Raw genomic sequence first — 14,455 nt, forward strand, 5'->3', positions numbered from 1 at the left:
GCTTAGCAAATTTACCATACAAATTCTTATGTCAAGACCAACGTTTGGGTCAAGTTTCGTCGAAATTTGAGAACGTTCAAAATTTAGCTGTTTTGCAAGGTTTTATTACAGCAAGTTTGTTTCCATTTTATAAAAACTTGTAGTTATTATAATTTAAGCATAGAAAATTCACCACACAAATTCTTATGTCCAAACCAATATTTGGGTGAATTTTCGTCGAATTCTGAGAATATTCAAATTTAGCTATTTTGCACGGTTTATTAAAGCAAGTTTGATTCTATTTCATACAACCTTATAGTTATTATTATGCTTAGCAAATTTACCACCCAAATTCTTATGTTCAGACCAACGTTTTGGTCAAGTTTGATCGAATTCTGAAAACGTTCCAAATTTAGCTATTTTGGACGGTTTTATTTAAGAAAGTTTTTTTTCCTTTTACACACACATGTAGTTATTATTACGCTTAGCAAATTTAATACACAAATTATTGGGTGTAGACCAACGTTTGGGTCAAGTTTCGTCGAATTCTGAGAACATTCAAAATTTAGCTGTTTTGGACGGAATTATTAAAGGAAGTTTGTTTTCCTTTTACACAAACTTGTAGCTTTTATTACGGTTAGCAAATTTACCACACAAATTCTTGGTTCTAGACCAACGTTGGGGTCAAGTTTCGTCGATTTCTGAAAACGTTCAAAATTAAGCTTATTTGCACGGTTTTATTAAAGCAAGTTTGTTTCCTTTTTATACAAACATGTAATTATTATTACGCTTAGCAAATTTACCACAAATTCTTATGTGCAGACCAACGTTTTGGTCAAATTTGGTCGAATTCTGAGAACGTTCAAAATTTAGCTATTTTGGACAGTTTTATTAAAGCAAGTTTGTTTTCCTTTTACACAAACTAGTAGTTATTATTACGGTTAGAAAAATTTACCACACAAGTTCTTGGGTCTAGACCAACGTTTGGGTCAAGTTTCGTCGAATTTTGAGAACGTTCAAAATTAAGCTGTTTTGCACGGTTTTATTAAAGCAAGTTTGTCTCCTTTTTATACAAACATGAAGTTATTATTATGCTTAGCAAATTTACCATACAAATTCTTATGTCAAGACCAACGTTTGGGTAACGTTTCGTCGAATTTTGAGAACGTTCAAAATTTAGCTGTTTTGCAAGGTATTATTACAGCAAGTTTGTTTCCATTTTATAAAAACTTGTAGTTATTATAATTTAAGCATAGAAAATTTACCACACAAATTCTTATGTCCAAACCAACATTTGGGTGAATTTTCGTCGAATTCTGAGAATATTCAAATTTAACTATTTTGCACGATTTTATTAAAGCAAGTTTGTTTCTATTTCATACAATCTTATAGTTATTATTATGCTTAGCAAATTTACCACCCAAATTCTTATGTTCAGACCAATGTTTGGGTCAAGTTTGATCGAATTCTGAGAACGTTCCAAATTTAGCTATTTTGGACGGTTTTATTTAAGAAAGTTTTTTTTCCTTTTACACACACATGTAGTTATTATTACGCTTAGCAAATTTAATACACAAATTATTAGGTGTAGACCAACGTTTGGGTCAAGTTTCGTCGAATTCTGAGAACATTCAAAATTTAGCTGTTTTGGACGGTATTATTAAAGGAAATTTGTTTTCCTTTTACACGAACTTGTAGCTTTTATTACGGTTAGCAAATTTACCACACAAATTCTGTTTCTAGACCAACGTTGGGGTCAAGTTTCGTCGATTTCTGAAAACGTTCAAAATTAAGCTTATTTGCACTGTTTTATTAAAGCAAGTTTGTTTCCTTTTTATACAAACATGTAATTATTATTACGCTTAGCAAATTTACCACACAAATTCATATGTGCAGACCAACGTTTTGGTCAAATTTGGTCGAATTCTGAGAACGTTCCAAATTTAGCTATTTTGGACGGTTTTATTTAAGAAAGTTTTTTTTCCTTTTACACACACATGTAGTTATTATTACGCTTAGCAAATTTAATACACAAATTATTGGGTGTAGACCAACGTTTGGGTCAAGTTTCGTCGAATTCTGAGAACATTCAAAATTTAGCTGTTTTGGACGGAATTATTAAAGGAAGTTTGTTTTCCTTTTACACAAACTTGTAGCTTTTATTACGGTTAGCAAATTTACCACACAAATTCTTGGTTCTAGACCAACGTTGGGGTCAAGTTTCGTCGATTTCTGAAAACGTTCAAAATTAAGCTTATTTGCACGGTTTTATTAAAGCAAGTTTGTTTCCTTTTTATACAAACATGTAATTATTATTACGCTTAGCAAATTTACCACACAAATTCTTATGTGCAGACCAACGTTTTGGTAAAATTTGGTCGAATTCTGAGAACGTTCAAAATTTAGCTATTTTGGACAGTTTTATTAAAGCAAGTTTGTTTTCCTTTTACACAAACTAGTAGTTATTATTACGGTTAGAAAAATTTACCACACAAGTTCTTGGGTCTAGACCAACGTTTGGGTCAAGTTTCGTCGAATTTTGAGAACATTCAAAATTAAGCTGTTTTGCACGGTTTTATTAAAGCAAGTTTGTCTCCTTTTTATACAAACATGAAGTTATTATTATGCTTAGCAAATTTACCATACAAATTCTTATGTCAAGACCAACGTTTGGGTAACGTTTCGTCGAATTTTGAGAACGTTCAAAATTTAGCTGTTTTGCAAGGTATTATTACAGCAAGTTTGTTTCCATTTTATAAAAACTTGTAGTTATTATAATTTAAGCATAGAAAATTTACCACACAAATTCTTATGTCCAAACCAACATTTGGGTGAATTTTCGTCGAATTCTGAGAATATTCAAATTTAGCTATTTTGCACGGTTTTATTAAAGCAAGTTTGTTTCTATTTCATACAACCTTATAGTTATTATTATGCTTAGCAAATTTACCACCCAAATTCTTATGTTCAGACCAATGTTTGGGTCAAGTTTGATGGAATTCTGAGAACGTTCCAAATTTAGCTATTTTGGACGGTTTTATTTAAGAAAGTTTTTTTTCCTTTTACACACACATGTAGTTATTATTACGCTTAGCAAATTTAATACACAAATTATTAGGTGTAGACCAACGTTTGGGTCAAGTTTCGTCGAATTCTGAGAACATTCAAAATTTAGCTGTTTTGGACGGTATTATTAAAGGAAATTTGTTTTCCTTTTACACAAACTTGTAGCTTTTATTACGGTTAGCAAATTTACCACACAAATTCTGTTTCTAGACCAACGTTGGGGTCAAGTTTCGTCGATTTCTGAAAACGTTCAAAATTAAGCTTATTTGCACTGTTTTATTAAAGCAAGTTTGTTTCCTTTTTATACAAACATGTAATTATTATTACGCTTAGCAAATTTACCACACAAATTCTTATGTGCAGACCAACGTTTTGGTCAAATTTGGTCGAATTCTGAGAACGTTCCAAATTTAGCTATTTTGGACGGTTTTATTTAAGAAAGTTTTTTTTCCTTTTACACACACATGTAGTTATTATTACGCTTAACAAATTTAATACACAAATTATTGGGTGTAGACCAACGTTTGGGTCAAGTTTCGTCGAATTCTGAGAACATTCAAAATTTAGCTGTTTTGGACGGTATTATTATAGCAAGTTTGTTTTCCTTTTACACAAACTTGTAGTTCTTATTACGGTTAGCAAATTTACCACACAAATTCTTGGGTCTAGACCAACGTTGGGGTCAAGTTTCGTCGATTTCTGAAAACGTTCAAAATTAAGCTTATTTGCACGGTTTTATTAAAGCAAGTTTGTTTCCTTTTTATAAAAACATGTAATTATTATTACGCTTAGCAAATTTACCACACAAATTCTTATGTGCAGACCAACGTTTTGGTCAAATTTGGTCGAATTCTGAGAACGTTCAAAATTTAGCTATTTTGGACAGTTTTATTAAAGCAAGTTTGTTTTCCTTTTACACAAACTAGTAGTTATTATTACGGTTAGAAAAATTTACCACACAAGTTCTTGGGTCTAGACCAACGTTTGGGTCAAGTTTCGTCGAATTCTGAGAAAGTTCAAAATTAAGCTGTTTTGCACGGTTTTATTAAAGCAAGTTTGTCTCCTTTTTATACAAACATGAAGTTATTATTATGCTTAGCAAATTTACCATACAAATTCTTAAGTCAAGACCAACGTTTGGGTCAAGTTTCGTCGAAATTTGAGAACGTTCAAAATTTAGCTGTTTTGCAAGGTTTTATTACAGCAAGTTTGTTTCCATTTTATAAAAACTTGTAGTTATTATAATTTAAGCATAGAAAATTCACCACACAAATTCTTATGTCCAAACCAATATTTGGGTGAATTTTCGTCGAATTCTGAGAATATTCAAATTTAGCTATTTTGCACGGTTTATTAAAGCAAGTTTGTTTCTATTTCATACAACCTTATAGTTATTATTATGCTTAGCAAATTTACCACCCAAATTCTTATGTTCAGACCAACGTTTTGGTCAAGTTTGATCGAATTCTGAAAACGTTCCAAATTTAGCTATTTTGGACGGTTTTATTTAAGAAAGTTTTTTTTCCTTTTACACACACATGTAGTTATTATTACGCTTAGCAAATTTAATACACAAATTATTGGGTGTAGACCAACGTTTGGGTCAAGTTTCGTCGAATTCTGAGAACATTCAAAATTTAGCTATTTTGGACGGAATTATTAAAGGAGGTTTGTTTTCCTTTTACACAAACTTGTAGCTTTTATTACGGTTAGCAAATTTACCACACAAATTCTTGGTTCTAGACCAACGTTGGGGTCAAGTTTCGTCGATTTCTGAAAACGTTCAAAATTAAGCTTATTTGCACGGTTTTATTAAAGCAAGTTTGTTTCCTTTTTATACAAACATGTAATTATTATTACGCTTAGCAAATTTACCACACAAATTCTTATGTGCAGACCAACGTTTTGGTCAAATTTGGTCGAATTCTGAGAACGTTCAAAATTTAGCTATTTTGGACAGTTTTATTAAAGCAAGTTTGTTTTCCTTTTACACAAACTAGTAGTTATTATTACGGTTAGAAAAATTTACCACACAAGTTCTTGGGTCTAGACCAACGTTTGGGTCAAGTTTTGTCGAATTTTGAGAACGTTCAAAATTAAGCTGTTTTGCACGGTTTTATTAAAGCAAGTTTGTCTCCTTTTTATACAAACATGAAGTTATTATTATGCTTAGCAAATTTACCATACAAATTCTTATGTCAAGACCAACGTTTGGGTAACGTTTCGTCGAATTTTGAGAACGTTCAAAATTTAGCTGTTTTGCAAGGTATTATTACAGCAAGTTTGTTTCCATTTTATAAAAACTTGTAGTTATTATAATTTAAGCATAGAAAATTTACCACACAAATTCTTATGTCCAAACCAACATTTGGGTGAATTTTCATCGAATTCTGAGAATATTCAAATTTAGCTATTTTGCACGGTTTTATTAAAGCAAGTTTGTTTCTATTTCATACAACCTTATAGTTATTATTATGCTTAGCAAATTTACCACCCAAATTCTTATGTTCAGACCAATGTTTGGGTCAAGTTTGATCGAATTCTGAGAACGTTCCAAATTTAGCTATTTTGGACGGTTTTATTTAAGAAAGTTTTTTTCCTTTTACACACACATGTAGTTATTATTACGCTTAGCAAATTTAATACACAAATTATTAGGTGTAGACCAACGTTTGGGTCAAGTTTCGTCGAATTCTGAGAACATTCAAAATTTAGCTGTTTTGGACGGTATTATTAAAGGAAATTTGTTTTCCTTTTACACGAACTTGTAGCTTTTATTACGGTTAGCAAATTTACCACACAAATTCTGTTTCTAGACCAACGTTGGGGTCAAGTTTCGTCGATTTCTGAAAACGTTCAAAATTAAGCTTATTTGCACTGTTTTATTAAAGCAAGTTTGTTTCCTTTTTATACAAACATGTAATTATTATTACGCTTAGCAAATTTACCACCCAAATTCTTATGTTCAGACCAATGTTTGGGTCAAGTTTGATCGAATTCTGAAAACGTTCCAAATTTAGCTATTTTGGACGGTTTTATTTAAGAAAGTTTTTTTTCCTTTTACACACACATGTAGTTATTATTACGCTTAGCAAATTTAATACACAAATTATTGGGTGTAGACCAACGTTTGGGTCAAGTTTCGTCGAATTCTGAGAACATTCAAAATTTAGCTGTTTTGGACGGAATTATTAAAGGAAGTTTGTTTTCCTTTTACACAAACTTGTAGCTTTTATTACGGTTAGCAAATTTACCACACAAATTCTTGGTTCTAGACCAACGTTGGGGTCAAGTTTCGTCGATTTCTGAAAACGTTCAAAATTAAGCTTATTTGCACGGTTTTATTAAAGCAAGTTTGTTTCCTTTTTATACAAACATGTAATTATTATTACGCTTAGCAAATTTACCACAAATTCTTATGTGCAGACCAACGTTTTGGTCAAATTTGGTCGAATTCTGAGAACGTTCAAAATTTAGCTATTTTGGACAGTTTTATTAAAGCAAGTTTGTTTTCCTTTTACACAAACTAGTAGTTATTATTACGGTTAGAAAAATTTACCACACAAGTTCTTGGGTCTAGACCAACGTTTGGGTCAAGTTTCGTCGAATTTTGAGAACGTTCAAAATTAAGCTGTTTTGCACGGTTTTATTAAAGCAAGTTTGTCTCCTTTTTATACAAACATGAAGTTATTATTATGCTTAGCAAATTTACCATACAAATTCTTATGTCAAGACCAACGTTTGGGTAACGTTTCGTCGAATTTTGAGAACGTTCAAAATTTAGCTGTTTTGCAAGGTATTATTACAGCAAGTTTGTTTCCATTTTATAAAAACTTGTAGTTATTATAATTTAAGCATAGAAAATTTACCACACAAATTCTTATGTCCAAACCAACATTTGGGTGAATTTTCGTCGAATTCTGAGAATATTCAAATTTAGCTATTTTGCACGGTTTTATTAAAGCAAGTTTGTTTCTATTTCATACAACCTTATAGTTATTATTATGCTTAGCAAATTTACCACCCAAATTCTTATGTTCAGACCAATGTTTGGGTCAAGTTTGATGGAATTCTGAGAACGTTCCAAATTTAGCTATTTTGGACGGTTTTATTTAAGAAAGTTTTTTTTCCTTTTACACACACATGTAGTTATTATTACGCTTAGCAAATTTAATACACAAATTATTAGGTGTAGACCAACGTTTGGGTCAAGTTTCGTCGAATTCTGAGAACATTCAAAATTTAGCTGTTTTGGACGGTATTATTAAAGGAAATTTGTTTTCCTTTTACACAAACTTGTAGCTTTTATTACGGTTAGCAAATTTACCACACAAATTCTGTTTCTAGACCAACGTTGGGGTCAAGTTTCGTCGATTTCTGAAAACGTTCAAAATTAAGCTTATTTGCACTGTTTTATTAAAGCAAGTTTGTTTCCTTTTTATACAAACATGTAATTATTATTACGCTTAGCAAATTTACCACACAAATTCTTATGTGCAGACCAACGTTTTGGTCAAATTTGGTCGAATTCTGAGAACGTTCCAAATTTAGCTATTTTGGACGGTTTTATTTAAGAAAGTTTTTTTTCCTTTTACACACACATGTAGTTATTATTACGCTTAACAAATTTAATACACAAATTATTGGGTGTAGACCAACGTTTGGGTCAAGTTTCGTCGAATTCTGAGAACATTCAAAATTTAGCTGTTTTGGACGGTATTATTATAGCAAGTTTGTTTTCCTTTTACACAAACTTGTAGTTCTTATTACGGTTAGCAAATTTACCACACAAATTCTTGGGTCTAGACCAACGTTGGGGTCAAGTTTCGTCGATTTCTGAAAACGTTCAAAATTAAGCTTATTTGCACGGTTTTATTAAAGCAAGTTTGTTTCCTTTTTATAAAAACATGTAATTATTATTACGCTTAGCAAATTTACCACACAAATTCTTATGTGCAGACCAACGTTTTGGTCAAATTTGGTCGAATTCTGAGAACGTTCAAAATTTAGCTATTTTGGACAGTTTTATTAAAGCAAGTTTGTTTTCCTTTTACACAAACTAGTAGTTATTATTACGGTTAGAAAAATTTACCACACAAGTTCTTGGGTCTAGACCAACGTTTGGGTCAAGTTTCGTCGAATTCTGAGAAAGTTCAAAATTAAGCTGTTTTGCACGGTTTTATTAAAGCAAGTTTGTCTCCTTTTTATACAAACATGAAGTTATTATTATGCTTAGCAAATTTACCATACAAATTCTTAAGTCAAGACCAACGTTTGGGTCAAGTTTCGTCGAAATTTGAGAACGTTCAAAATTTAGCTGTTTTGCAAGGTTTTATTACAGCAAGTTTGTTTCCATTTTATAAAAACTTGTAGTTATTATAATTTAAGCATAGAAAATTCACCACACAAATTCTTATGTCCAAACCAATATTTGGGTGAATTTTCGTCGAATTCTGAGAATATTCAAATTTAGCTATTTTGCACGGTTTATTAAAGCAAGTTTGTTTCTATTTCATACAACCTTATAGTTATTATTATGCTTAGCAAATTTACCACCCAAATTCTTATGTTCAGACCAACGTTTTGGTCAAGTTTGATCGAATTCTGAAAACGTTCCAAATTTAGCTATTTTGGACGGTTTTATTTAAGAAAGTTTTTTTTCCTTTTACACACACATGTAGTTATTATTACGCTTAGCAAATTTAATACACAAATTATTGGGTGTAGACCAACGTTTGGGTCAAGTTTCGTCGAATTCTGAGAACATTCAAAATTTAGCTATTTTGGACGGAATTATTAAAGGAGGTTTGTTTTCCTTTTACACAAACTTGTAGCTTTTATTACGGTTAGCAAATTTACCACACAAATTCTTGGTTCTAGACCAACGTTGGGGTCAAGTTTCGTCGATTTCTGAAAACGTTCAAAATTAAGCTTATTTGCACGGTTTTATTAAAGCAAGTTTGTTTCCTTTTTATACAAACATGTAATTATTATTACGCTTAGCAAATTTACCACACAAATTCTTATGTGCAGACCAACGTTTTGGTCAAATTTGGTCGAATTCTGAGAACGTTCAAAATTTAGCTATTTTGGACAGTTTTATTAAAGCAAGTTTGTTTTCCTTTTACACAAACTAGTAGTTATTATTACGGTTAGAAAAATTTACCACACAAGTTCTTGGGTCTAGACCAACGTTTGGGTCAAGTTTTGTCGAATTTTGAGAACGTTCAAAATTAAGCTGTTTTGCACGGTTTTATTAAAGCAAGTTTGTCTCCTTTTTATACAAACATGAAGTTATTATTATGCTTAGCAAATTTACCATACAAATTCTTATGTCAAGACCAACGTTTGGGTAACGTTTCGTCGAATTTTGAGAACGTTCAAAATTTAGCTGTTTTGCAAGGTATTATTACAGCAAGTTTGTTTCCATTTTATAAAAACTTGTAGTTATTATAATTTAAGCATAGAAAATTTACCACACAAATTCTTATGTCCAAACCAACATTTGGGTGAATTTTCATCGAATTCTGAGAATATTCAAATTTAGCTATTTTGCACGGTTTTATTAAAGCAAGTTTGTTTCTATTTCATACAACCTTATAGTTATTATTATGCTTAGCAAATTTACCACCCAAATTCTTATGTTCAGACCAATGTTTGGGTCAAGTTTGATCGAATTCTGAGAACGTTCCAAATTTAGCTATTTTGGACGGTTTTATTTAAGAAAGTTTTTTTCCTTTTACACACACATGTAGTTATTATTACGCTTAGCAAATTTAATACACAAATTATTAGGTGTAGACCAACGTTTGGGTCAAGTTTCGTCGAATTCTGAGAACATTCAAAATTTAGCTGTTTTGGACGGTATTATTAAAGGAAATTTGTTTTCCTTTTACACGAACTTGTAGCTTTTATTACGGTTAGCAAATTTACCACACAAATTCTGTTTCTAGACCAACGTTGGGGTCAAGTTTCGTCGATTTCTGAAAACGTTCAAAATTAAGCTTATTTGCACTGTTTTATTAAAGCAAGTTTGTTTCCTTTTTATACAAACATGTAATTATTATTACGCTTAGCAAATTTACCACCCAAATTCTTATGTTCAGACCAATGTTTGGGTCAAGTTTGATCGAATTCTGAAAACGTTCCAAATTTAGCTATTTTGGACGGTTTTATTTAAGAAAGTTTTTTTTCCTTTTACACACACATGTAGTTATTATTACGCTTAGCAAATTTAATACACAAATTATTGGGTGTAGACCAACGTTTGGGTCAAGTTTCGTCGAATTCTGAGAACATTCAAAATTTAGCTGTTTTGGACGGAATTATTAAAGGAAGTTTGTTTTCCTTTTACACAAACTTGTAGCTTTTATTACGGTTAGCAAATTTACCACACAAATTCTTGGTTCTAGACCAACGTTGGGGTCAAGTTTCGTCGATTTCTGAAAACGTTCAAAATTAAGCTTATTTGCACGGTTTTATTAAAGCAAGTTTGTTTCCTTTTTATACAAACATGTAATTATTATTACGCTTAGCAAATTTACCACAAATTCTTATGTGCAGACCAACGTTTTGGTCAAATTTGGTCGAATTCTGAGAAGGTTCAAAATTTAGCTATTTTGGACAGTTTTATTAAAGCAAGTTTGTTTTCCTTTTACACAAACTAGTAGTTATTATTACGGTTAGAAAAATTTACCACACAAGTTCTTGGGTCTAGACCAACGTTTGGGTCAAGTTTCGTCGAATTTTGAGAACGTTCAAAATTAAGCTGTTTTGCACGGTTTTATTAAAGCAAGTTTGTCTCCTTTTTATACAAACATGAAGTTATTATTATGCTTAGCAAATTTACCATACAAATTCTTATGTCAAGACCAACGTTTGGGTAACGTTTCGTCGAATTTTGAGAACGTTCAAAATTTAGCTGTTTTGCAAGGTATTATTACAGCAAGTTTGTTTCCATTTTATAAAAACTTGTAGTTATTATAATTTAAGCATAGAAAATTTACCACACAAATTCTTATGTCCAAACCAACATTTGGGTAAATTTTCGTCGAATTCTGAGAATATTCAAATTTAGCTATTTTGCACGGTTTTATTAAAGCAAGTTTGTTTCTATTTCATACAATCTTATAGTTATTATTATGCTTAGCAAATTTACCACCCAAATTCTTATGTTCAGACCAATGTTTGGGTCAAGTTTGATCGAATTCTGAGAACGTTCCAAATTTAGCTATTTTGGACGGTTTTATTTAAGAAAGTTTTTTTTCCTTTTACACACACATGTAGTTATTATTACGCTTAGCAAATTTAATACACAAATTATTAGGTGTAGACCAACGTTTGGGTCAAGTTTCGTCGAATTCTGAGAACATTCAAAATTTAGCTGTTTTGGACGGTATTATTAAAGGAAATTTGTTTTCCTTTTACACGAACTTGTAGCTTTTATTACGGTTAGCAAATTTACCACACAAATTCTGTTTCTAGACCAACGTTGGGGTCAAGTTTCGTCGATTTCTGAAAACGTTCAAAATTAAGCTTATTTGCACTGTTTTATTAAAGCAAGTTTGTTTCCTTTTTATACAAACATGTAATTATTATTACGCTTAGCAAATTTACCACACAAATTCATATGTGCAGACCAACGTTTTGGTCAAATTTGGTCGAATTCTGAGAACGTTCCAAATTTAGCTATTTTGGACGGTTTTATTTAAGAAAGTTTTTTTTCCTTTTACACACACATGTAGTTATTATTACGCTTAGCAAATTTAATACACAAATTATTGGGTGTAGACCAACGTTTGGGTCAAGTTTCGTCGAATTCTGAGAACATTCAAAATTTAGCTGTTTTGGACGGAATTATTAAAGGAAGTTTGTTTTCCTTTTACACAAACTTGTAGCTTTTATTACGGTTAGCAAATTTACCACACAAATTCTTGGTTCTAGACCAACGTTGGGGTCAAGTTTCGTCGATTTCTGAAAACGTTCAAAATTAAGCTTATTTGCACGGTTTTATTAAAGCAAGTTTGTTTCCTTTTTATACAAACATGTAATTATTATTACGCTTAGCAAATTTACCACACAAATTCTTATGTGCAGACCAACGTTTTGGTAAAATTTGGTCGAATTCTGAGAACGTTCAAAATTTAGCTATTTTGGACAGTTTTATTAAAGCAAGTTTGTTTTCCTTTTACACAAACTAGTAGTTATTATTACGGTTAGAAAAATTTACCACACAAGTTCTTGGGTCTAGACCAACGTTTGGGTCAAGTTTCGTCGAATTTTGAGAACGTTCAAAATTATGCTGTTTTGCACGGTTTTATTAAAGCAAGTTTGTCTCCTTTTTATACAAACATGAAGTTATTATTATGCTTAGCAAATTTACCATACAAATTCTTATGTCAAGACCAACGTTTGGGTAACGTTTCGTCGAATTTTGAGAACGTTCAAAATTTAGCTGTTTTGCAAGGTATTATTACAGCAAGTTTGTTTCCATTTTATAAAAACTTGTAGTTATTATAATTTAAGCATAGAAAATTTACCACACAAATTCTTATGTCCAAACCAACATTTGGGTGAATTTTCGTCGAATTCTGAGAATATTCAAATTTAGCTATTTTGCACGGTTTTATTAAAGCAAGTTTGTTTCTATTTCATACAACCTTATAGTTATTATTATGCTTAGCAAATTTACCACCCAAATTCTTATGTTCAGACCAATGTTTGGGTCAAGTTTGATGGAATTCTGAGAACGTTCCAAATTTAGCTATTTTGGACGGTTTTATTTAAGAAAGTTTTTTTTCCTTTTACACACACATGTAGTTATTATTACGCTTAGCAAATTTAATACACAAATTATTAGGTGTAGACCAACGTTTGGGTCAAGTTTCGTCGAATTCTGAGAACATTCAAAATTTAGCTGTTTTGGACGGTATTATTAAAGGAAATTTGTTTTCCTTTTACACAAACTTGTAGCTTTTATTACGGTTAGCAAATTTACCACACAAATTCTGTTTCTAGACCAACGTTGGGGTCAAGTTTCGTCGATTTCTGAAAACGTTCAAAATTAAGCTTATTTGCACTGTTTTATTAAAGCAAGTTTGTTTCCTTTTTATACAAACATGTAATTATTATTACGCTTAGCAAATTTACCACACAAATTCTTATGTGCAGACCAACGTTTTGGTCAAATTTGGTCGAATTCTGAGAACGTTCCAAATTTAGCTATTTTGGACGGTTTTATTTAAGAAAGTTTTTTTTCCTTTTACACACACATGTAGTTATTATTACGCTTAACAAATTTAATACACAAATTATTGGGTGTAGACCAACGTTTGGGTCAAGTTTCGTCGAATTCTGAGAACATTCAAAATTTAGCTGTTTTGGACGGTATTATTATAGCAAGTTTGTTTTCCTTTTACACAAACTTGTAGTTCTTATTACGGTTAGCAAATTTACCACACAAATTCTTGGGTCTAGACCAACGTTGGGGTCAAGTTTCGTCGATTTCTGAAAACGTTCAAAATTAAGCTTATTTGCACGGTTTTATTAAAGCAAGTTTGTTTCCTTTTTATAAAAACATGTAATTATTATTACGCTTAGCAAATTTACCACACAAATTCTTATGTGCAGACCAACGTTTTGGTCAAATTTGGTCGAATTCTGAGAACGTTCAAAATTTAGCTATTTTGGACAGTTTTATTAAAGCAAGTTTGTTTTCCTTTTACACAAACTAGTAGTTATTATTACGGTTAGAAAAATTTACCACACAAGTTCTTGGGTCTAGACCAACGTTTGGGTCAAGTTTCGTCGAATTCTGAGAAAGTTCAAAATTAAGCTGTTTTGCACGGTTTTATTAAAGCAAGTTTGTCTCCTTTTTATACAAACATGAAGTTATTATTATGCTTAGCAAATTTACCATACAAATTCTTAAGTCAAGACCAACGTTTGGGTCAAGTTTCGTCGAAATTTGAGAACGTTCAAAATTTAGCTGTTTTGCAAGGTTTTATTACAGCAAGTTTGTTTCCATTTTATAAAAACTTGTAGTTATTATAATTTAAGCATAGAAAATTCACCACACAAATTCTTATGTCCAAACCAATATTTGGGTGAATTTTCGTCGAATTCTGAGAATATTCAAATTTAGCTATTTTGCACGGTTTATTAAAGCAAGTTTGTTTCTATTTCATACAACCTTATAGTTATTATTATGCTTAGCAAATTTACCACCCAAATTCTTATGTTCAGACCAACGTTTTGGTCAAGTTTGATCGAATTCTGAGAACGTTCCAAATTTAGCTATTTTGGACGGTTTTATTTAAGAAAGTTTTTTTTCCTTTTACACACACATGTAGTTATTATTACGCTTAGCAAATTTAATACACAAATTATTGGGTGTAGACCAACGTTTGGG

The sequence above is a fragment of the Sesamum indicum genome, linkage group LG10 (assembly GCF_026168435.1).
Source record: "Sesamum indicum cultivar Baizhima isolate 11 linkage group LG10, ASM2616843v1, whole genome shotgun sequence".
Taxonomy (NCBI): domain Eukaryota; kingdom Viridiplantae; phylum Streptophyta; class Magnoliopsida; order Lamiales; family Pedaliaceae; genus Sesamum; species Sesamum indicum.